At 55.2% G+C, this 24069-nt stretch overlaps 1 long non-coding RNA gene across 1 annotated transcript; it reads left to right on the forward strand.

Annotated features, from left to right (window-relative positions):
- The first annotated feature begins 8208 nt into the window (after positions 1-8208).
- Positions 8209-13335, forward strand: LOC131812604 (uncharacterized). The gene is made up of 4 exons (XR_009346418.1): positions 8209-8379; positions 11204-11447; positions 11681-11814; positions 12744-13335. It is a non-coding gene; the product is annotated as an uncharacterized LOC131812604 (long non-coding RNA).
- The last annotated feature ends 10734 nt before the right edge of the window (positions 13336-24069 follow it).

Below are 24069 nucleotides of genomic sequence, written 5' to 3' on the forward strand. Positions count from 1 at the left end.
TTGCGGCTGCTCGTTTCCACAGAATCTGTGGGCTGAGACTCTGGCGTGTGACTCACCGCCCTCCCCTCCTCTCCCCTCCTCTCCCTGAGTAAATGTCAAGTAACATTAGCGATCCCATCTCCCTCAGCAGCCCCCCCCCTCCATTTTTGGTGGTGCTGTTTACCTCGGCTGGATCAATCAGCGTTTGGGGAGAAAATAGAAACCCTTTTAGATCCAATTAATAAAAAACGGGCCGCAGGAATGTGCCTGTTTAAAATTTCACTACCTGGGCAGGGAAAGGACCAGAGAGGCGGGAGTGGGGAACAAGAAGCAGGCTGGGCCCCGCCACCAAGCCCGGACCCTCCTAGCATTCCGAGGAGAAACCCCAGATTCTGAGGAGCAGAGCTGGCAGCACCCCCCAAACTAGGTCCTGGTCAAGCACTGCCCTTGTGGGCACAGAGCCAGAAGGAGCCTCCTTGCTGCTTCCTGGGAGGGCGGGTGGAGAAGCGAGCGAAGAGACGGAGGGGGGTGGTTTCCACATCAGATGCGAGGCAGGGATGCAGAGTGAAAGCCCGCAGGGGGGACTCGGGGTCTTGTAGCTACATCAGCAGCTCGCACCCAAGCCTGCCTTGGGGGGCCCCCTGGCTTCCTCGACACCAGGACCCCAACCCCGAGGAGATACAGCTTCATTCCTAATCCACCGTGTCCCAGGAATCATGCCGGGTGCTGGGGCTTCCACCACTGGGCTCGTGGTCCCGTCGGCCACGTGATGGTCAAGGGCAGGCGACCGGGCTCTGACCCCGGCTCAGCCGCAGCCAGCTGTAGGACTTTGGGTAAATGCCTGAGCCTACTGAGCCTTACACTTTCCATTCTGTAAAATGGGGTCATGATTGGATGCTTCCTAGGGAGTTTCCTCGTTCTTGGGGGCATCTGTGACCTGGCTCCTGGGACCCCCTGCCTCCCCCTCACCCCCTACAGAGACAGCCATTTGAGGCAAAGGCTGTGATGTGCCTGTTACTGAGGCAGGATTCCACACGGCTCCCCCTGACCCCTGAGCAGGGCCACCCAGAGCTTTGAGGATCACAAGGACCCCACAATCCCACCCACAGGACCCAAAGCCACTGGGCAAGGATTCTCCTTCAGCATATTATGTCCCGTAGGCAGCAAAGGACCCAGAGCAGATGCACTAGCGATGTGGTTTGGAAGGACGAAAGGGTGAGTTTTACAGTCTTCCAAGTGCTTCCACATCCTTTGGGTGACAGCAGGAAACAGACAAGTGACATCTCTGGGTTTAGCTTGTCTGTCAAATGGGAACTGAATCAGATACCTCTCGGACCCACTTCACAACCCTCCAGCTTCAGCTCTGCTCCAGGTGAGCTCCAGGGGGGACAGGCACAGGCAGGCTTAGACTCCGCACGGGGACCCTGTGGCCGCGGTGCGTCCTCCAGTGTTCCCCCTGCACCCCCTCTAACCCAGCAGTGTGGGGCAGCAGGGGGAGCCCTCCCAAGGGCATGCATAGCGGGGATGCAGGGAACTGCCTGCCTCCCAGGGCAACCCTCCATCAGTGCTCAAGCAGAAGGTGCTGGGTAGCTTCCACTATGCCCATCAGAGGGCCCAGCAGGAGAGAGGCCAGGAGTGATCGGCCCTATAACCCCCAGTCCCATGTGGGCTTCTCTGGATGGGCTCCCTCTCCCACCCCCTCCTGCAGCCCCCTTGGAGCTCTTTCTAGAAAAGGAGGCGCACCTGGGTCCTCCCCAGGTTCTGCTGACTCAGGCAGAGGCAAAGGCTCCCAGCAACAAGCATATGGTGACCACATGAGCGGCTGGGGGCACGTGGGGAGCCCAAGCACAGCAGATGTGACACAGGCCCAGTATGTAGTAGCTGCTCAATTAACAGGTGTGGCTTCCCAGGGCCAGGGGGTCGGGGAAGCAAGGGGTATCCTTTCATCCACACAGGCTCCGCTGAGGAAATCCCCGTCCCGCGCAGAGCCACGGCTCAGCTCAGAAATGGCACAGTCCCAGCCCGCGAGGGCCACCGTCTCCCAAAGCAGACAGACAGGCAAGTCGACTGGGGGGTGTGAAGCCCGGTGTGGGGGTGAGTGACGCCAAAGGAGCAGAAGTGAGTGGGCGCAGTGAGGGAAGAAAGAAGGGCACCCTCGAGTCCGGGAGCGGGGAAGGAGACACGAGTGCTCACCAGGCGGACAACGCAGTCCGAAGACAGAGGATGACCTCAGGGGGTGGGAGAAAAGGGAGGGGGAGGCCCCGAACCACAGGCTTCCAGCAGACCAGCCAGGCCTTCACTGGCCTGGGGGCGAGGCCTGGCTCCTGGTGTTGGCGGGAGCCCCTGGGCTAGCCAGGCACAGATGTCCCTCTGCCCTGCCAGCGGCAGCTGGGGCTTTTGTGAAGTGCCCAGCCCCAGAGCCATGAACTCGGGGGAACCCCAGCTGTGCTGTCCCATGCCAGCCCAGCTCTGAAGGCCCTGGCACGGCCCAGAGGTCACATCGAGATTACCCTGTGCAGCTGTGCGGCTCAGCCCAGCTCAGACAGGTCCAGGCAGCAGGACCAAGCTCTCCCCCGGGCTCCCCCGCCTCCTCAGCTCCCACTCTGCCCCGCACCATCACTCAGGAACCCAGGCCAGGAGGGCCTCCCCCATGTGGAAAAGGCGACTTTCTGGGGTCTCCAACATAGAGGAAGAGACAACAGGGAAGTCGCAGCTCCAGCCCAGAAGGGACACATGTCACTTCTTCTCTCCGCCCATGAGCCAGGACACAGGTGTGAGGGCACAGGTAGAACGTCAGTGAGCGCGATCATCTCTGCCACGGGGAGCAGCGTGACTTCTGAGGCTGCGTCCCAGCCCTGGTGGCCTTGGGCATGCGGCTCAACCTCCCAGAGTCTCCATCCCTTCCATCTCTTCGCTGGGAGCCGGGGCCGGGTTAATTAAGTTAGTTAAGCGGTAACACAAGCAAAGTGTGCCCCCCCACCCCCTCTCCCCGCACGTAACCCACGAACGCATGTCCCCTGTGTCCCTGGTTCTTTGTCACCATCTTTGACTGCAATGGTTATGACTGGGAACTACCAAAACATGTTATTGCATTTTCTCCTATTTTATAAAAACGACCTGGAAAATGCAAGGGGAGAACCATGAGCCAAAAGGGAGGAGGGATGGGTGTCGTCAGGGTAACGTGACCAAGGGCAGACATCACGAGACCCACCAAAGAGCCGCAGATCCCAGTGCTCCCCTGGACATGCTCCAGAGGAATTCCAGACAACCGGGGTAGCAACGTGAAGCGAAATGACAAAACTGAAACACATGCAAAATCCTGGACGTGGACGTGGCACTTTGACAACAGAACCTAAAAAGACAGGGGGATTTTATGTTTTCCCACTTCGGGGAGGAGCCAGCCCCAGTATGACGTTCAAGTCCGTGAGACAGTCACACGCTCACTCCCCGTGAGTTTTCTTCAGGAATATATAAGTTGAAAGGAACGGATTCCTGTCACAGGATGTCCACCCCGGCCAGAGGAAGGGATGACCAGCTGCCAGTGGAAGCTGGCTTCACGGAGACAAGAATATTTGGGGCTGGCCTGAAAGCGATGGGGTCACATGCTGGAGAAAGGGACACTAGCAGGCACTGAAGGTCCTCTCGTTCCCAGCCACTTCCAAACCCTTTCCTCCCCTGCCTGCCTCCCATCATAGAGGCTAAAAAGCCATGTGCAGATTTTCCTAGCATGTCTTATAGCCAGAAGAGGCCATGGGACCATGTTCTGACAAATGGTAAACAAAGCAAAATCTGCAGGTGCCTCTAGGTCTTCCTCCCTGATAAAAAGGGTGAAGTCCCGGAAGAGAGCACTCTCTCACCACCCTCCCTGTGCCTCCCATCACATACACACCCTCTCCCTTCCCACTCGGAGATGTGGGATGTGGAGCCTGGGGCTGTGGCATCCGTCTTGTCACCATGAGGGTGATGCCTGGAGCTGTGGCAGCTATGTTGTCACCATGAAGAGAATCAGAGAGGCAACTCAGGGTCTGGAGCCTGACCCTGTGGCTAAATAAACTTGCAAACACCATTCCTGGTCTTCTTTTTAGGTAAACTCTAATTTAGGCAAATTCTAACTTAAGCTCTGGGGGTTAGGTTTTCTGATACCCACCATTAAAGGCATTTCTAAAGGATACAAGGTCCTGCCTAATAATGAGCTCCAAACAAGGAGCAGACTTTGCTTCTAGAAGCCAGACCAGGAATGTGAGTAAATTCCCATTTCGGCGAACAGGAGGCCACAATTCACAGAGGCCACGGCACCTCTCAAGCCGGGTCCTACTGTCTCCAGCTCTGAGAGCTCCTGCCCCTGGCCCAGGACTGACTGGTCCTGGTGTGACAGCTGGGAATAAGACAAGAGGTCACAGCTAGCAAGGGACAGACATCGGCCGGGTGCCCACAATTCACTAACCACTCAATTAACTGTGACAAAGGAAGAAATATCACGCGCCAAAAATTCCTGCAACATGGGGAGCCAGCCTGGGGCCTAAGAGAGGACCTCCCCAAGGATGTGACATTTAAACGGAGACCCAAAGGACTCACTGACCTTCTTCCGCTGGCTGAGGCTGCACAGGTGACGGGGGCTCTCCAAGCCTCAATTTCCACCTCTGTGAAATGGGGGTCCTGGGGGGCCTCCCTCACAGGGTCAGTTTTGGAGCCTGGGACTTCAGTGCAGTGACACAGCAAAGCCCAGGCCTGATGGTGTTAAGTGCTCGGCAGACATGAGCTATGACATCACTCTTCAGAAAGACTGGGAGCCTGATGGCCCCTTGTGACAGGCTAATTGGGGAAACAGCCTTTGACAGCGTGTCTTCGGGCTTGGGGACAGTGGAGCAGCTGGTGCTGGCCCTCCCCGTTTGACATTTGGCAAATGAGGGGTACCCCTCGGGCACTGCTCGCAATAAGACCCAGGATGTGGGGAGACAAAGCCCCAGGCCCAGGGCAGAGAGGCTGAGAGGGAAAGCAGGGGCCAAGCCAGGCCATGGAGGGGTCAGGAGTCAGGGGCCAGAGTGGAGAGCCCAAGGCTAGGAGGAGCAGACTGCCCTGGGATTGGAGTCAGACAGACCCAGGTGGGCTCCAACCCTGGACCCCAGTCCCCCCCACCAGTGATGCTCTCACCTCTGTGGGCCTTCCAGTCTGCCTTTAGTTTCAGGAAAAAGTCCTGAGGCCAAGGCCAGGGGCAAGGCAGCCCCCAGGACATGCTGGAACCCCACGGCCAGTCTGCGGCTTCCTCCCATTTGCTGTTTCCATCTCACACCCTGGACTACAAGAGGTCAAGAGAAGGCTGGGAAAAGGTTGTTCCCTCTGGGGTTGCCAGATTTACCAAATAAACACATAGAATGCCTAGTTACAACCGAATGTCAGATCAACAAATAAAATGTTTAGGGCAAGCATGTCCCATGCAGTGTTTGGGACATACTTAGACGACAAAAGTATCCACTAGTTATCTGAAATTTAAATTAAGCTGGCTGTACTCTATTCTATGGGGCAACCTTAACCTCATGATGTCCTTATGCCATGCCCTCCCTTAAGATTCATCCGTGGCTCCCCAGTGCCTTAGGCCAAAGTGTAGCCTGCTGCACCTGTGACGGCAGAGGCCTGCCTGCGTGGCTCCTGCCTGTGGCAGCCTCAGCAGGAGAAGGCAGTAGAGCCCAACCTTTCCTTTCACAGACAGGAATGCAGCCCAGCTCCACGCCAGGCCCCATGCTGGGGATTGGGGACCCTCCCACTGTGGCTACTTGAGCTCCTCTCCGTGAACCCTGCCCTTATCAGAGACTTCGCACTAACAGGCATTTTTCTTTGTTTTAAGCCTCTGCCCCCCCCCCCATTTCCTCTCCTTCATGGGTGGGAAAAACCTGATTTCAGATCAAAAGGACCCCAAAATTCACATGGCATTTCAAGTTGAACCCACTGCTGGACCACTGACTTCAGAGAGTTCCCAGAGCCTCTACGGGCAAAGCTGTCCGGGGCCTCGCCCCCCGTGTCGCCCTGGAGGCAGCAAGACGGAGCAGGAGAGACACCCGAGCTCCAGAATCCCTGGAAAAGAGGGGATTCGAACAGCAACAGCTAGCACCCCATCATTTAAGACTTGCTCCAAGCAGACCTTCCTCGCCGCCACTGCAGAAGCAATCAGGTCCTCAAGGGACACGCGTCCCAACCGCCTGCACCTTCCTGGCCTGGGGCAGCTCGGTTTCGGTGAATTATTTGGGGAATGGTGTGCTCGGCTCCCTCTTGCTGGGCCCATCAACCTCACTGCTGTTCCCCAGCACCCGGCACAGCACCCGGCGTCCAGTAGGTGCTCAGCAAATATCTGTGGCGTGGGGGGAGGAGAAGGACAGAGTTCATGGGCTCCTTGAGGGCAGGAGACTTGCCCGGCTGGATCGCGGCTCCGTCCCGTGAGTTCCGTGCAACACAGAGGTATGTTGAAGTAACAAGGCTCCCTCCGTCGGCACCAGGAGATTTGCTCCTAGAATGCAACACACCAACTGTCAGGATCTGCAAAGTCTGGTTCACTTGTTTCTCTTCCTTCTCCTCCTGAGATGGTGGCCCTCGCTGGATGCATTGCTCTGATGAGGAAGTGGAGAGCTCCCTACTCCTCATCACAAAAGGCAAACCTAAATCCAGGTATGTATTTATTTATCTTTTTACAGATTTCTTTCTTTCTTTCTTTCTTTTTTTTTTTACAGATTTTATTTATTTATTTATTTGAGAGAGAGTAAGCACAAGCGGGAGAAGAGGCAGAGGGAGAAACAGACTCCCCGCGGAGCAGGGAGCCCGATGTGGGGCTCGATCCCAGGACCCTGGGATCATGATCTGAGCTGAAGGCAGAGGCTTTAACCCACTGAGCCACCCGGAAGTCCCTAAAGCTGGGTATTTAAATATACATCAAGCTCTACAGAAAGGCAGGAAAGCGATTTCTTCAAGAGTTAAGATGGGGGTCACCAGTAAGAGGGAGAAAGGTGGGCATAAGCAGTAAGGGATACACGGGGAGCTTCTGGCTGCTGATGGCAACACTCTGTGTCCCAACTCGATTGACATCTCCGTGTGTGTGTGTGTGTGTGTGTGTGTGTGTGTGAGAGAGAGAGAGAGAGAGAGAGAGAGAGAGAGAAAAACCATGACCTCCCTAAAAATTTGGCCTGTACCTGTCAGGCAGGCCCCTCTAAATGTCTGCTCCTTGGACCTCGGGCCTGGGTGCTCTCCACACACACCCACAAGCACGCAGTGATGCCCTGCCTGCCTGCCTTCCGCACCCTCCACACAGTGCCCACCCCTAGTCTATTCCCAGCCCCGGCTTGTCCAGCTGCCCATTGAACAGCACAAGCTTCTTGGGGCCACCACAAAAACCAACCAGACCTAAAGACCCAGAACCCCCAGCAAGGCCACCAGGTCAAGGAAGAGTATTCTGGGAGAGGAAACAACATGTGCTAAGGCCCTGGGGCCATCATGAGCCCTGACTCATTCCAGGCACTGAAAACAGTTCCTCCTGGCAGAGAGAGGGACACAAAGTGGGTGACACTGTGCGGGGGCATGATCTGTAGGGCCACAGGGGCACACATGCCCATGGGCATCAGACTCTAGACCCCCTGCCCCCAGTTTCCCCACAGGCACCAACTCACACAGGCCTCATGCCTGCTCCCAAGAGGGGTTTATAAAGCCTCTGCCCCACCCTACACTCCCTGCCAGAACCCCCCCACGCCCCCATCCCCATCCTCACTCTTCCTCTCCATCTGCCTCTGCCCCTCCCTCCTCCCTCTCGCCCTGCCCTCCGGTGTGCGCACACTGCTCGTCTGAGCAGGCGAGACAGGACCAGCACACCCTCTCCCCACCCCACCAGCTGGCAGAGCAGACTGGACGGCCCAGGACCCTGGGAGCCCGGAAGTATGGCTGGCCTCCACATCCAGTCTGGAAGCTTCTTTCACAGAAGAGCAGGGCAGGAAAGCCCTTGCAACCTGCTTTCTCCTCACACCCCTCCCCTGGGGCACCCCAGTGAGCCCGTCCACTTCCTGCGGGGCTCCCGTTCTTGAGGGTGGTCGAGCTCAGGCCTGGCTTTCGTCAAACTCCACCCATCCGGAAGGCTACAGGCCCCTGCGGAGGAGGAAGGGGGTCAGGGGAGGGGGTGGAATTCTCCAGATTTTCTCCCAGCTTCCAAAAGGCCTCCAGAGAGCTGGTTATATAAGATTTCTTTAAAAAAAAAAAAAAAAAAAAGTGTGGAAAGGAAATTTTTGCAAATATTAAGAAGGAGTGCCACTCAGGGCAAATACGGGGGTGAACAGGACAAGCCCCGAGCCCAGGAGCCCTGGGCGCTCCAGGTGGGCAGGGGGGCCCCATCTCATCGCTGCTGCGCGGCCGGGCCAAGCTCGGTGCCAGGTAGGAGGAGGCGCTCGGCAAATACTTGCAGATTTAGCATCGAGATCAAGGGGAGGGAAGCCTAAAAAAGGGGAAATAGACCAGGGTTGGGGGTGAAGGGAGGGAGCCCGAGAGAAGACAGGAGGGCGGCTCCTGACGGGAAGGGGGCTTGGGTGGGGGGTGTTTCTCAGGAATCAGGAAAACTGCTGAGTAAAAACTGTCTTTGAAAAGGCCCCAGATTATTCATCTAAGTCCTCATCTCGCTAAATTTCAGTTCAAGCGGCTGCAAATATTTGAAATGAGTAATTTCTCCTGATGAAGAGAGTCTGATTTTGATTCTGCCTAATTTATTTCGAGATTTAGGGGAGCACCCGGAGGAGAGGGGTTGAGCCTGTCATCAGCAGCGGCCACCCCCTCTCTCCCAAGCCACCCCCTGGTCCTGCCCTGCCCTGCCCTGCCCCAAAGTTGTGGTTCTGCTGGAGCAGGGGCGGCCCGGGCAGCCGAGGGGCCCCCATCAGAAGGCAGATTCAGAGCCAGGTGGCCCCAGGCCTCTGCCACGTCTGCTGGGCCTCCAAGCCTCTGGTCCCCTCTGTTACAGCTGCCAGCTCTCCCCGCTCCCTCCCCTCCTCAAGTATCTTCAATGGCTCCCTAGGACCCCCAGACAAATCATCCCTGAGCTCAGCTCCTCCGGCCCAGATTATTTTCGGGCCCCACCTCCTTCAGGAGCTCCTCCTCCTCCACTTACTCAAGTGCCCCCCCCCGGGCCCTGGCACCTTCTCACCACTCCACTGGGCATGAAGCAGACCCTGTTCCTCCCACAAGGATCGAGCCCAATACCACTTCTTCTGTGAAACCTTCCTTGTCCCTGGGAGAGGCGGGGGTCACGGGGCAGGGTGGGCTCCCACCCTGCAGAGCCCTGGTCCCCTGTGCAGCCACCGTCTGGAGACCACCTAGCCGCCCTAAGCAGACTGGGGTCCAGGGCTGGCCCTGTGGCCTGTGGGGGCTTGCTGCCTGCTGCCCACGAGTGCACTGGAGAAACATGGAGAGGCAAGAGTTCTAAAGGCACGACGGACGAGGGTACAATTAAACCCATTTTAACATAGAGCCCACCCCAGAGAAGGTTCCTTTCAATTCTAGCATCGCAGTAAGGCCCACGGGCTGGGGGGAGGCAAGCCTGGATCCAAAGCCCCGTTTTACCATTTCTTGGGCTTCAGCCAATGTCCAGCCACCTAGCCAGGGCCATGGGGCTTCCAGAGAATCTGAGGGGCCTTCTGTCCTAGGGGCCCCAGGAACCCACGGCTCTACCAACCAGAATACCAGTACCCACCAATTCTTGAGAACTCTCCCGGGGCCTGGCCCCCACCAAGGCCTTTCCCACACCACATGACCCACCACCAGGACGACCTTTGCGGCCCTGTTTCAAAGATGAGAAAACCCAGGTCTGCGAAAGCAGACCAACAGGTCCCAGTTCAGACTGGGAAAACACAACACCCAAAAAATTACCTCAGGAGAAGTGGAAAGAGCACTGGAATGTGAGTCCAGGAGTCTGAGCCCTTGCAGGGAGACCCACAACCTTCCACTCGCATTCTCTCTTGGAAAGGAAAAGCAGCCTGTGCGTGGGAACAGAGGGGGCGTCACAGGTGCCAATTCCTGGGGACAGTTGGCAACAGGCTTTACCCACAGGAAGCCGCTGAGGCACAGGTTCATCTCGGGCTGACTGGGCCCTACAATGTGGCAGGCTCTGTGCTGGGAGTGGGGTTCAGAGCTGAATAAGGGTGGGGGTCCCTACCTTTGAGCATGAGCAGCGGGAGAGGCGAGACCAGAAGCATCATTCATGGTAGACTCTGCAGGGGCTGCCCTCCAAGGCCGTTGGGGCTGGCGGCTCAGCGAAGAGAGAGGCTGCCACCAGGAATCAGCTTCTGGACACAGGGGGTCTTCCCAGCAAGAGCTGGGCTGGGCTTCGGCCCCAGAGGGGAAAGGTCTGAGCTGCGTGAGTGGGTGGGATCTCATCCCCAACCACCCGGAACCCCAGATTTTAAGAGGCATGTTGTCTAAGGAGATGAGGTGGGGTGACCAGGGAATGCCCGGTTTAAAATGCAGATTCCCCGGGGGCCTCGGGGGCAGGGGGGCTCAGTCATTAAGCATCTGTCTTGGGCTCAGGTCATGATCCCAGCCCCCTGGGATCAAGACCCATATCGGGCTCCCTGCTCAGTGGGGAGTCTCTTTCTCCCTCTCCAGATCCCCCCGGTGTTGTGTTCCCTCTCTTGCTGTCTCTCTCTGTCATAAATAAATCAAATCTTTTTTTTAAAATGCAGGTTCCTAGGGCCCATCCCCAAAGGCTCTCTGATTCTATCCGTCTCGGCCCAGGCCTAGGGATCTGCATTTGACCATCAGCTCAGTTGACTCTGGTACAGCAGGTCCGGGAGGAGGTCCCTGCCTGCTACCGCAGTGGTGGGGATCCCGGGAGCTCTAGGTCCTGACAAACATGTGGGCGATCCCACCTCCATCCCTTCGCAGGGGGAGGGGCAGAGGGAGAGGGAAAGAGAATCCTCAAGCAGACTCCCCACTGAGCACGGAGCCCAACACAGGGCTGGATCTCATGACCCTGAAGTCATGACCTGAGCCAAAATCAAACGTCAGACACTTAATCAACTTAAGCCACCCAGGGGTCCCCTTCAACTTCCTTTCTGCTGGTGGGTGCCCCATGTAGCCATTAGGAGAGGCCGGCGGGTGCAGGGTTTAAAAGCTCAGGCTCCCCAGTCAGACTACCCAAGCTTCTGCCCCACCTCTGCTGCTCACTGCCTGTGTGACCTTCCTCAGCCTAACGAACCTCTCTGTTCCACAGCTCCTTCAACTGCACAGGGGAGGTAATCACGGCACCTGCCTCCCAGGACTGTTAACGGAAAATACACGTGTGCTGGCACGCCCCACACACTCACTGAACTACAGCCCCTGTGCGTGAGTTCTCAACTTCCCAGCCATCTGCCTGCCCCTGCCCTCACCCCCGCGGCAGCCAGAGGGATCCTGGTAAAGCCTGGGCTCCATCGGGGGCCCACGCCGACTGACCATCCACAGCGGTCTCCTCTCTGGTAACCCTCATCCTCCCTGTGGCCAACTGGCTCTAGCTGCCCAAAGCCCGGCCCATGTCTGTGCCCTCAGCCTGTCCACCACCGGGCCCCCGGCTCACCTGCCCATCCTCTGCCGGAAACTCTCCTCGGTTTGGCTCCTTCCCACTCGGGTCTCGGTCCGAATATTGATACCTATAGTGCGCTGACTTTTGTGTTTGATTCGAATATTTGTATTTGCTTACATCTTTCTAAAGAAACTCTGAAGGATTCTTCAAAAACGAAGAACAGTGATGGGGAATGGGGATGCGAGCAGATAAGAGTGGAGGAAGACAGGGGCTTTTCATCTTCTGGGTGTTGAATCACAGGAGTGCTCTACGTGGTCACAAAAGTAAGTGTATTTTTTTTTAAAAGATTTTATGTATTTATTTGAGAGAGAGACAGCTTGAGTGGGGTGGGAAGGGGAGAGAGAGCAGGGAGCCCAATGTGGGGCTCAATCCCAGGACCCTGGGAACAGCCCCTGAGCCAAAGGAAGATGTGTAACTGACTGGGCCACCCAGGTACCCTAAAAAAAAGTACTGATAAATGGATGAATGCATTTTTTAAATCTCAGCCTTCTAAGAGAGGTTCTCCCAGACCAGACTTAGTAAAGCTGCCCTTTTCCACCACTCTTCACCTTTCACCTGCTTTATTTTCCAGATTTTTAAAAAGATTTTATTTATTAACCTGACAGAGAAAGAGATCACAAGTAGGCAGAGAGGCAGGCAGAGAGAGAGGAGGAAGCAGGCTCCCGCTGAGCAGAGAGCCCAACGTGGGGCTCAATCCCAGGACCCTGAGATCATGACCTGAGCCGAAGGCAGAGGCTTCACCCACTGAGCCACCCAGGCGCCCCTATTTTTCAAATCAAAGTGTATATCTGATTGATTGCTGTGTGTGTGTCTCCCATTGGAACACCCCCTGTGAGCACAGAGTCATGTTCCATCCCAGGGCCATGTCAGAAGTGCTTAATGGATCCTGGGGAAGGAGTGAAAATCATCGCAGAGGTACTCCCCCTGCCCAGCTGTGCACACCACACACTCTCCAGGGCCTACTGACGTTACTCCCAGGACTGAACCTGGCATACCGTCATGGCTCAGTAAATGTTGAATGAGTAAAAGACCTGTTAATAGATGGACACATAACTTCCAGAGGGACAAGAAAGGCTTTTTAAGAGGAAAATATTTAGAAGTGTTAGGCACAGAGTAGATGCTCAATACATGGTAGTTACTATAATTATTACTAAAGTGTAAATGACTTACCTGGGTCTATTTCTGTGAGCAGGAGGAAGACGTGAAGCCAGGAGAAACCCTGATGAGAAGGAGGAAACAATTCCAGAGACAAAATTCTTCTTTGGATTTTTTTCTCCAATCATTGTACGATCTGCTTTATACTTTTCAAAAAGTCTCTGCTAGAAGGTCTCTGCCACCCTGCCCTGCCTGCTATAAAATGTCCCAGTTTGAGGGCCAGAGAAACTACAGTTCTGGACCAGTGGTCAGGAAGCACACGGCCCCCCAAAAGTCCAAGCGGGCCACACCTAGGTGCTGGGGGTGGGAGAGAGCGGGGGTACCCCCTTCAACCCCAACCACCCCAGGGCTCCTCCCAGCAGCCCTGAGAGGCCACAGACGTGGTGGAAAGAACCCAGCCTCTGGAACCTGACAGCCCTGACAGCCTCTGACTTTCCAGCACATTCTTTGCCCCAGACCCCTTACCCATATCTTGATATCTCTGGCTTTATTTCGTCCTCACAACATCTTTAAGAAGGAGCTGCGTTCATGCCCCCATTTCAGAGCTGGGGAGGTCGAGGCCAGAGAATCTCGTGCTCACAATTACAATATAAGAGTGTCCCAAGCCTGGAGTCCCACCAGCCTGTCTGTGCTCCGTCCAGCAACACCCCCTCCCTCCCGGGCCCCGGACAGGCCACCTCCCTGCTTTCCCCGCACACGAGAGGGATGATGATGGCCGGAGAGACGCGGACAGGCCTGCTGGCAGGGCCTTCGAGGACCCACGGCTCTCAGCAAGCCCGGTACAGCGAAAGGCTGGGGCCAGAGACAGAGGCAAGGAGGGGCGCACCTGCCCGGGGCCCCACACACCTGGTCGCCACAGCCACGCGTCATCTACGGCCCTGGGTCCCCTAGCAGAGCCCCAAGGAGCTACAAAGGAGGGGTGGGGAAGGAGGGGAGAGCAACCCCTCCCCATCTTCTGTTTCTTCTCGCAGTGCTGTTTTGGAGGGGTTGTTTTTCTTGGGTGTGTTTTGTTTTTTGGTTTTTTTTTTAACCCAGCCACTCTGTGGTCCAGTCGGGGGCCTCCTGCCTCCTCCCACCTCCTTACTGGTGACTGTCACACGACAGACATTTTTAGTGGTGACAGCTGGCCTTGTGGAACTCGGCTCGAGTACGGGAATGGTTTTTAAAAAAAGAGTGAGCCAAACCACCGCCACTTTAAATAGCAATGCAGCAGGGAGGCGAGGCGGGCTAGCGCGCGTGCAGGCAGGAGCTGGTGGAGGCAGGGCCCAGCCCAGGGGACCTCAGGGCTCATCTTCCCCACCTCTACGTTTGCCCGAGGGAGAAACTGAGGCCCCCAGAGGCCAGAAGTCACACCCAAGATCACTGGGCTCCTGAACAGAAGGGCTGTGACTCCACCCAGGTGTGGGGGGGGGGGGGCGTGACCAGCTACACTAGGCTCTCTGCTGTGACAAGGCCACACCTCCCAGGGCCACCTGCCCTTTCCTGACCTTGGAGAGAGCCTGTGTAGGTGGGGGGGGGGGGGGGGGTGATGGTGACTGCCTCTGAGACCAGCGCTCCCAGATGGGGGCACCATGAGGGCAGAGGCACCTGGCTGGGGTGGGGGGGGGGACAGCGACAGGCCCTGTCTTTGCAGGAACTTGGGTACCATTTGCAAGGAAAAGGGAGATACGGGCTAGGATTCCAAGGGGTCCTCCTGTATCCCCTGGACCCTCGTGTTTGTAGCCGCAGGATCTGGAGCCTATTCGACTCCCCTCCATCCAGTCACACACCCCATCCTGACCACTTCTGTCCCCCTGAATTCCCTTTCGCAGCTTGACCCTGACCATCATGGCGGTACTGACAGCCTGGAAATCGACAAACGATACAATTCAGGGCTTCTCTTCTCCTGAGAGCCTGGGGGCTACCCAGAGACCAGAACACCACCGCTGTCCCAGCCCAGGCACCCACTGGACCCAACAGTTTTTAGGACATCATAAGCATCACCTCTGGAGTCCAAGAGACCCAGGCTCCAGCTTTGCCCCTTCTGCAACTCACTCCACTGTCCGGGTCACTCCACGGCGCCAAGCCCCCATTAGCTCCTCCGTAAAATGGGGAGAGGGGTAGCAGGATAGACCTCAGGCTGAGAATACAGGAAGAAGGACATGTAAAGTGCTCAGCCCAGAACCTGCCTTAAGGAGTGAGAGTCGTTCTTACCGTCACGGGGGGGATGTGGGCTCCCCGCCCTCCACCATCCCGCGCTCCTCCTTCTGGACCTCTGCCCTTTGCTTCTGCCATCACTAAAGGACAACTGAAGCCCAGAACAGAAAAGCCCGCGCCGGCTGGGCCTGGGCAGGGAGAAGAGAGGAGGAGGCCCCCCCTCCCTGGCTCTGGACATTGCATTTCTCTTTGTGTAACCTAAGAACCAGTTCCCCAAGGCTGCCTGACCGCCCCATTCCCTGCGCCCTTCCCTGCTTTCGTTGTGTGCGCAACACTTACCTTCAGTGCTGGCTGGGCTGGTCTGATGCCCATCTCGCCCCCAGAATGCGGGCTCCATGAGGACAGAGCACTGCTGCGACACCAGGTCTAGACCAATGCCTGGCGCATCAGGAGCGCCGGATAGTGCCCTGAGGGGGACCTCAGCCTGCAGACAGCAGCTCTGTGCCACCTGGAGAATTCTGGGTGGGGGATGTTCAAAATTCAAGAAGGGAAACATGAAGCAGAAGGGGAAAGGTGAGAAAATAATCCTGCATTGCAAGAGGGACCTCTTGTATCCTAGGAAGCTCAGTTTACACACTACCTCCTTGCGCCTTCCTCTACGGAGAACCCCCTGGGTGTCTCTCGTTTGATCCTTCCAACACCCTGGGAGGTGGATCTTTTATGGTCTCCCCTACCCCGATTTACAGAGGACACTGAGGCCCAAAGAGGTGAATCCACTAGCCCAAGGTCATAAGCACTAAGTGTGGGAGCCCCAGAGCCTGTACTTGCTATTAACAACCTATTAAAAATGTCCAGGGGCACCTGGTTGGCTCAGTTGGTAGAGCATGTGACTCTTGATCTTGGGATCATGAATTCGAGCCCCAAGTTGAGCATGGAACCTACTTTAAAAAGTAAAAATAAGGGGCACCTTGGTGGCTCAGTCAGTTAAGCATCTGCTTTTGGCTCAGGTCATGATCCCAGAGTCCTGGAATTGAGTCCCATGTCTGTAGGGCTCCCTGCTCAGGAGGGAGCCTGCTTCTCCCTCTCCCCCCCACCTCCATTCATGCTCACCCTCTCAAGTAAATCAATAAAATCTTTTTCTAAAAATTAAAAAATAAAAATAAGGGGTGCCTGAGTAGCTCAGTTGTTAAGCTTTTGCCTTTGGCTCAGGTCATAATCTCAGGGTCCTGGGTTCAAGGCCCACATCAGGCTCCCTGCTTGGAGGAAAGCCTGCTTCTCCCTCTCCCCCTCGTCCTGCTTGTGTGTCCCCTCTCTCGCTGTATCTCCCTCAGTCAAATAAATAAATAAGATCTTTAAAATAAATACATAAATAAAAATAAAAATGTTAAATCCCCACCCCTGCCCAAGAGAGTCATCTTGCATCAGAGCAAAGAGAGAGAACCTTATTTACCATAGGGAGATTCAGAAATTAAACAGGCTGGTAGGTGAAGCAGGGAGCTCCCCATCACTAGAAGGATTCAAAGAAGCTGAGCAACCTTTAGAGAGGGACGGGGGACCAGGTTCTTGCACTGGGGGGCAGTGGGAGTGAACAGAGGGACTGGAGGGCCTCAGTGTTGTGAGCGGTGGTCAGTGTTCCTGTAAATAGCACAGTTACCCTACATTTCGAGGCTTAGAAAAGAAACAATAATGCTAGTAAGTTAAATAAATGTATCAGCATGTCATCGTATACATTGAGAGATGCATTTTTACTTGAGGAAATCTTTGGTTAACAATATCTAATATTTTTTAGAGTGACTGTATGCCAGACTCTAGCAACTATTTCAATATATTAAATATACACATTTTAAGTGTTACTTTATTTAATCCGCACAACCATCCTGGGTAGCGGATATCGCCCTTATACACGTGGACCGGTCAGGTTTCTGCTACAACACTGTTGCATCACAAACACTCCCATCCACAGCAGCTTGCCACATTTCTCTTCCACTCTTAGAGGTCTGCTGATCCTTCTGTGGGTTGGTGGGATTTAGTGGGGCCCCAGGTCAGATTCAGCTCGACCCCATGGGTGTCTCCTTCTAGAACCATCCGCTCCCCAGGCCACGTGTGCTTTGCAGCACATGGCAGAAGCTTAAGTGAACAGGCCAAAAACCCAGCTGCATTTCCAGCCAATGCTTCTGTCACTCTCACTGACAAGTCACCCAAGCAAGTCACGTGGCCAAGCCCTCACTCCCACAGGGCAGAGTTGGGAAAGCCTGTGCCCGAGGGAGGGACCACAGCGTCACAGGGCAAAGAGCATGGAGGTATATAATTCCATCACAGGAGGGAATGAAAAGTTAAGAATAATGGCCCATCTGCCCCTAAGAGGTTTCACAGGTGAGAATTCAGGGCCTCCCGTGGGGACACAAGTGACCCAAGGCGACCCAGCTAGTTATTGGGATTCCTCCTGGGATTCGGGCCGACGCCGTCTGACATCAAAGCCGCTCTGGCCCACAGCTCGTCAGCCGTCCTGGGACATAAGAGGGGTTCCGTAGTGATGGGTTGGATAGCCACGGCCGCGCTTCAGACAAGCGCACTTTATGGCACGTCCGTTCCAGGCAATGAAACGCTGACATTGTTTCTTAAAAGAAACTTTGTTAAAAAAAGGAAAAAACGATCAGTCAATAACTGAAATGTTGGTCCGGGGTACAAGACTCGGTTTTGAAGAGGATCATCAGCAGACGGCCGGGCATGGAGAGAGAAGGTCAGGCCGAGGTGCGGCTGCTCCCCCCAGCCCACCCCTGCTGGAGATGTCAGCAGGAGACCTGGCTTTTCCCGGTAACCAAAGGCAGAGAAAGAGAGAATGGCCAGCGGCAGGGTGGAAGGGGAGGGGTGGGTGCAGGACTCACTGGGACCTGCGCCAACTACCCCCTCACACGGAGGCAAAGACGGTGATGCCCCCCAGCCAGCCAGTGAGCACAGGAAGTCTCCGGGATTCAGGGGTGACGGTCAAGGCCGCCATTCAAGGTCAGCTCCAATATGACACCCGCCCTTTCATCTTTCGGGTCGCTGAAGTGATGGGGCAGGGGGCAGGACAGAACAGAGAGGTTCTAGCCCTGGCCTGTTGGGACCCTTTGCTTTGTGACCCAAAATTCAAGTTACACAATGCCTCAGAGCCCTGGCTTCCCACCAATTTATTTTTTAAAAGGTGGGGGTGGGGGAGCCCTGGGTGGCTCTGTTGGTTAAGCATCCAACTCCAGATCTCAGCTCAGGCCATGATCTCGGGGTTGCAAGATCGAGTCCCATGTTGGGCTCTGCACTGGGCATGGAGTCTGCTTGGGATCATCTGTCTCCTTCTCCCTCTGTCCCCCTCCCCACCTCTCTCTCTCTCTCTCTGGGGGTGGGGGAGGGAGGAGATGGCCAATAAAAGCTTCTGCCCTACTTCCTACCTGCAACATCACTTGGTGACCAAACACAGAGCAGGAACATCCGAGCTAATGCGTGAGAAGGAGTGACAGCATCGGGCTATCTCCACGGGGCAGCCCTGGTGAAATCATGTGCTCAGACCCTGACGGACCAGCGGCAGCTGACCTCCCCAAAAAAGGGGAGATAGAGGGTATTGTACCCAATGAGGAAACACCCTACACCAGTGAAATTGTCTAACAGCAAGCCTGAACGGGGATGAGACTTTAGACCCAAGCAGCAACTCACTGGAAATACTGGGAGCACGGCCCGGGGTCAGAAAACACGGTGGTGGGCGCCTGGGTGGCTCAGTCCTTAAGCCTCTGCCTTGGGCTCAGGTCATGATCCCGGAGTCCTGGGATCAGGCCCCGAGTTGGGCTCCCTGCTCAGCGGGAAGCCTGCTTCTCCCCCTCCCTCTCCCCCTGCTTGTGTTCCCCCTCTCACTCTCTCTGTCAAATAAATAAATAAAATCTTTAAAAAAAAAAAAAAACTGATATGTTTAAAAAAGAAAAGTATAGGAAACATGGTGGGGACCCAGTCAGCCAAGTCCAGCCGGACGGAGACTCTCAGGAACAAATAAAAACAACCCAGGATCGAGGAGCCTACTTAAGAAACAATTTAAAACACGGACCAAAAATAAATAAATAAATAAATAAATAAATAAAACACTGACCGATCTCCAGGTGTGGCCCTTAATTTAGGTTCTGGTTCAAATGAGAAAATCATTCTGCAGGAATGCATGTTGTATACATGTCATATAATATGCGATTACATATTAAATACATAAATACAATTATAGATTAAATGTCTATGTGTAGGAATACGCTAAATATTATATGAAAAAGATATGTGTTTATGTTTTAAGTATAAACGGGGGCCATTGGAAATCTGATGACACCACCAACGCGCCCCACATATATAATGACGTGTGAAATATACTTACACTTACAAAAAATGCAATGATATTGATCGGAGATAGGGAGCTATTGTAGCCATGTGTTACATTTTGAAAGGCCCTGATTCTAGAGCTGCATACTGAAGAAACCCCAGATGAAAAAACAAAACAAAACGGCTGGGAGTTGCTTCGAAGTAAATCGGGTTGGGAAGTGATGGGGACAGAGGTGAAGGGACCTGACCGTGAGTGGGCGTTGGCACCCTGGGTGACGGGCACCCATGTTCATCATACCCTTTTCACCATCTCTGGCAAGTGCTTGGAAAGTTCCATCATGAGATGGTGAAAGCTCCCACCCTTTAAAAAAAAAATGTAGAAAGTTTTTTTTCTTTTTTGATGGGTTTTTGTTTTTGTTTTTCTGATTTTTTTTTTTATCGTGGTCAAATAGACGTCACATATAATTGGCCACCCTGACCTTTCTTAAGTGCACGGTGCATAGCACGGAGGCCATTCACACCGTCCGGTCTCCAGAACTCTCTTCTGCTTGCAAAACTGCAGTTCTGTCCTTGTTAACCCCTGGGCGACCGCCCTTCTACCTCCAGCCTCTGAGAACCTGATGACCCTCGATGGCCCCCACCACTGCGATCACACAAGGTTGGTTCTTTCATGACTGGCTTACCTCACTCAGCATCACATCCCCAGCGCTCATCCCAAGGAGGCAGCCGGAGGCAGAGTCAGCTCCCTTTTGAAGGCTGATTAATATTCCATTCCACTCACAGACCAACCCCATTGCACTTGTCCGTTCATCCACCGGTGGGCTGTTGCCACATCTTGTGGGCTGTTTCCACATTCTGACTCTTGTGAGTCATACTGTGGCGAACCTGGGGGTCCGGACATCTGGCTGGGTCTACTTTTCTCTGAGAAGGTACTATGGTGGCCATCCTCTCCAAATCAGAAGTGGGAACTCAGGGCCCACATTCAAAATAAAATATAGCGAGCTCTCAAGGTTAGGTGCCTCGCTAGACACCACGGATACCACAGGCAGCAAGACGGAGATGCTTGGCCCTAGTGGCCTTTGGGGCAGGAGGACAGGACAAACGCAGCCTCCGGTTTCTGGCTCTGGCAGGGAGGTGGGCTGAAAGGGGACAGGGCTCATCAGAGGGGATCAAGTTCACCAGGCAAGCGGAAAGCAAGAGCAGAACCGTGGGGAGTCACCTCTGCTTTAACAGAAGCTAAGCCCGCAAAGCAACTTCTGGGGTGAGCTGGGGCATCTCTGGCCTCATTGTTCTCCTCGGTGCCCAGGAAATGTGGTGGTTCTCGAGGTACGGAAGGGTTCTCTTCAGAACCCAAGAAAAGTCCGGGCAGCACCTTCCCTGCACTCACCATGAGCCGCCGGGAGCCAAGACTCGGATTCCTGCTCTCAGGGCTTGCTGGGTCGCCGGAGAGCCAGACACACCAACGGCAGTGCAGCAGGCATGGCACAAGGAGTGAGTGCAGACCCAGAAAGGGCCCAATCCCCACTGAAAGTAGGGGCCTTGGCCCCCAGGGACCAGAAAAGAGGCTGACAGGGGGGCAGGGCCAGAGAAGGAAGAGCCTGTTAGCAAAGGAACAGGGTCCGGGTTTCACTTAGGGGCAATAGGGAGCCACTGAAGACTATTCAGCAAGAGACACCTGAGCCGATAATGCCCTCAAAGGTTCCATCGTTCTGGCTGCCAGGGTGAAGATGGGAAATGGGAGAAGACAGGCGGGGGGAAGCCAGACAGGCCGGAGGGCCCCCCCCCCCCCCCCCGCCATCAGGCAGTACCTTCACCCCGTCCTGGGAACCGCCTTCAGGCAGGCCCCCACCCCCCACCCCCACATACATCCAGGAAACTCCAGAATTCTCCATGGCTTCATATTTGGCCTCCACCCCAACCTCCTGCCAAGGTGGTCAGGAGGACACAGCCGAAAACGCAGAGCCCCAGAAAAAGCCTCATGGGCCTGAGCGGTTAAAAACTTGGGATAGAAGTCAGAGAGATCTGCTGGCCCCTTGGTGTCTGTGAAGCCCTGAGGTCGCCACCATTCTGGACCTCAGTTTCCTCACCTGTTAAATGGACATATGCACATTTTCCCCTACAGGGAGGTGAAGAGAACCAATGAGAAATAAGCACCAAGGCTAGCACAGTGCTTGTGGGACAAAAATGTTGGTGACTGATTGTCAGTGGTAGTATTGAGTATTACCATTATATATGGCCCAACGGTCCCTAAAATCCCAACCCCTCCCCACCCCAGCCCCAGCAGCAGAGTTCAAGTATTCCTGGTCTTCTCTACCGGCCTTCTTCTGATTACTTCTGCTCTTATTCTCTAACCAGTGAAATCCTGCCTATGCCTCAAAGCCCTGCACAAAAGTCCCCTCCTCCGGAAAGCCTACCAGGATTCCCCCTCCCCACAACACAGGAAATTCTCACACCGACACCCCCCAGTGCTCACCTCTGTGGCAGCTCCTAGCTTCCCATGCCATGAAAAGTTTGTGTCACCTCGTCACCCCCCCAACTTCCGGCTGGGAGGGCTGAGGTCCCAGCAGAAGGGCAGGTATGGAGCAAGAGCTGAGCAACTGTGAGATGGAAGGGTGGAAGATGGACAGACAAATGGGTGAAATATGTTTTCTGTATTAGTTAGAGCTAGTTTTGAGTACAGAAATCCAACTCAAATTGCTAAAAGCCAAAGCAGATAGGCGGGCTCAGGCAAGGCTGGATCTAGGTGTTCAAATAATATCATCTCTTTTTCTCTCTCTCAGCCCTGCTCTCTACTGTGCTGGCTTCATCTTTGCCCACACTGTCCATGTGGTTGGCCCTGGCGATCTTGACCTTATACCTGGGAGTCTAGACTGCCAGCAGAAATAGAGTCTCACTTTCCCGGGATGGCTTCGCACTGGTAGGCCTTGGGTCACATGATGGCAGCCACCAAGCCCTCTGGCCAGCAGGATGTCCAGGCCAGGATCACATGTTCATCCCCAACAGAGGATGGGGAACCATGTGACCTAGAGAACTGAGGGGGAGGGCGGGGTACTGGGCAGGTAAAAACAATAGCCCCACGCCACCGCTCACTCCCACACAATGTTCCCAGTCTCACCCCAGCAGGTGGGGGTGATCTGCAGACTCCTTTTGGGGAATGCCAAGGGTACACAGGGGGCCCTCTTCAGAGAAATGAGCCCCAAAGGGGAAACCGAGTAAACACATCACCAGGAGCCACACCACCTCCGAGCCAGAGGAGAGGAGGCTGGCCCCTGGGCCTGGGCGATAGGGAAGGCAGCCTGGAAGAGGAAATGCCATGGCCGTGCCTCCCAACCCTCCTCCCCCAGCGATACCTGGCCCCCACGACCCCCACTAGGCAGCACCCCAGAGCCAGAGAGAGAGGCCTGACTTGGCCCTGATTCCAGAGGAGGGTTTCACTGGGTGCACAAGGGAAGGGCGCCCCAGCCAGGAGTGCACACTTGGGGCAGTAAAAACCGGAGTCAGAGTCGGAGGCCACACAAGTCTCCCAAAGCAGTTCTCCCCTCTTCCTCCCTCCTGAGAACAAGGACAGGACAGTGACAACAAGAACGGCGCCAGACTGGGCACAATGCAGTCCCCATGCAACTCGGGGACACAGCTGGTGTCATCACTATCTTACAGACAGGGACCTGAGGATCAGAGAAGGGGCGTCACCTGCCCAGCATCAAACAGTGAGACTGAGCCCGTGGAGCTGTGTCCCTGACACTCTGCTGCTTCCTTCCACTCTAGAGCAACAGTCCCCACACTCAGATGCCTGGCATCTCTGGCCCAGGGGCTGCTCAAAATCCAGGATTCCTGGGCCCCTCCTCAGACCTTCGGCAGCAGCGTGTCGGGCCCTGGTATCTGCATGAAGCACCCTCCCGGAGATTCCGACACAACCAGACCTGCAGGCGTCTGGGAACACCATTTGGTTTCCTGGTCAGCCCAGAAATCCCACCAAAGGGGTGAGGATTCAGGTGCAGATAATTCCCATTCCCAGAAGCCCAAGAGTCCCACGGGGGAAGGGACCCTCTGAGGGACTGGTGCCTCTCTTGTCCTTCCCTGTCCCTCCTCATGGTCCCACATACCCTAAGTTTTTAACTGAGATATTCAGCCCTTTCCTGTTTAAACACAAATGTACAGCCCTCACCAGGACTGGGACGGGGGTGGGAAGTGGGGGGGAGCTCCTGCCAACACTCTCTGTGTGTTCCAATTTCTCCAAGAAGAAGTGACCCCGAAACTGGGAGAAAGATTTTTCCCTGCCGTCTGAATTGCTTTTGTGAAGGGGTAATTGATTTGCTTCCCCATTCTTTATTAATCAAAGCTCACCACGGCCAGCCAGGCCTCTGATCTAGGGAGAGGAGCCGTACCGAGAGGGCACCATCCTTGCCCAGAGCACAGACACCTGACACTTCTGATGGGGCACGGAGCCTTCATTCCCGCTCAGCTTCCCCAAGTGTCCAGAACACTCCCCCGAAGTCGAAGGGCCTAGCACACCAGGTAGGAAGCTGTGGTTACTGGCGGGGAGGACAGATGAGGAGGCCGAGAACAGTTTGCCAAGGTTACCGTGGAAGCAAAGCCCAGGCGCTGTCAGCCTTGAGGCCTGGGTTTCCTGCTCTTCTCTTAGATGTGACCAGAGCCTGAGAGCATGTCCCCTGGAGTCTCTTGGCCATGGTACCAGAGCAGGGAAAACAAGGCCAGCAACCCAGCTAGAGCACACTTTCAGCAACAGAGCTGCCAACATGGCCGCCACCACCCCCCAGGCAACTCGCGGGGCCTGAGGACCCCCAACATCTGGCCTGAATCCTTCCTGCTTCTGCCACATCTGGGATGGGAGGGGGGCAGTGTGTGGAAATGACCCTCCCTGATTGCCCATGGCTGGGTCC

Source organism: Mustela lutreola, chromosome 12, assembly GCF_030435805.1.
Source record: "Mustela lutreola isolate mMusLut2 chromosome 12, mMusLut2.pri, whole genome shotgun sequence".
NCBI lineage: Eukaryota > Metazoa > Chordata > Mammalia > Carnivora > Mustelidae > Mustela > Mustela lutreola.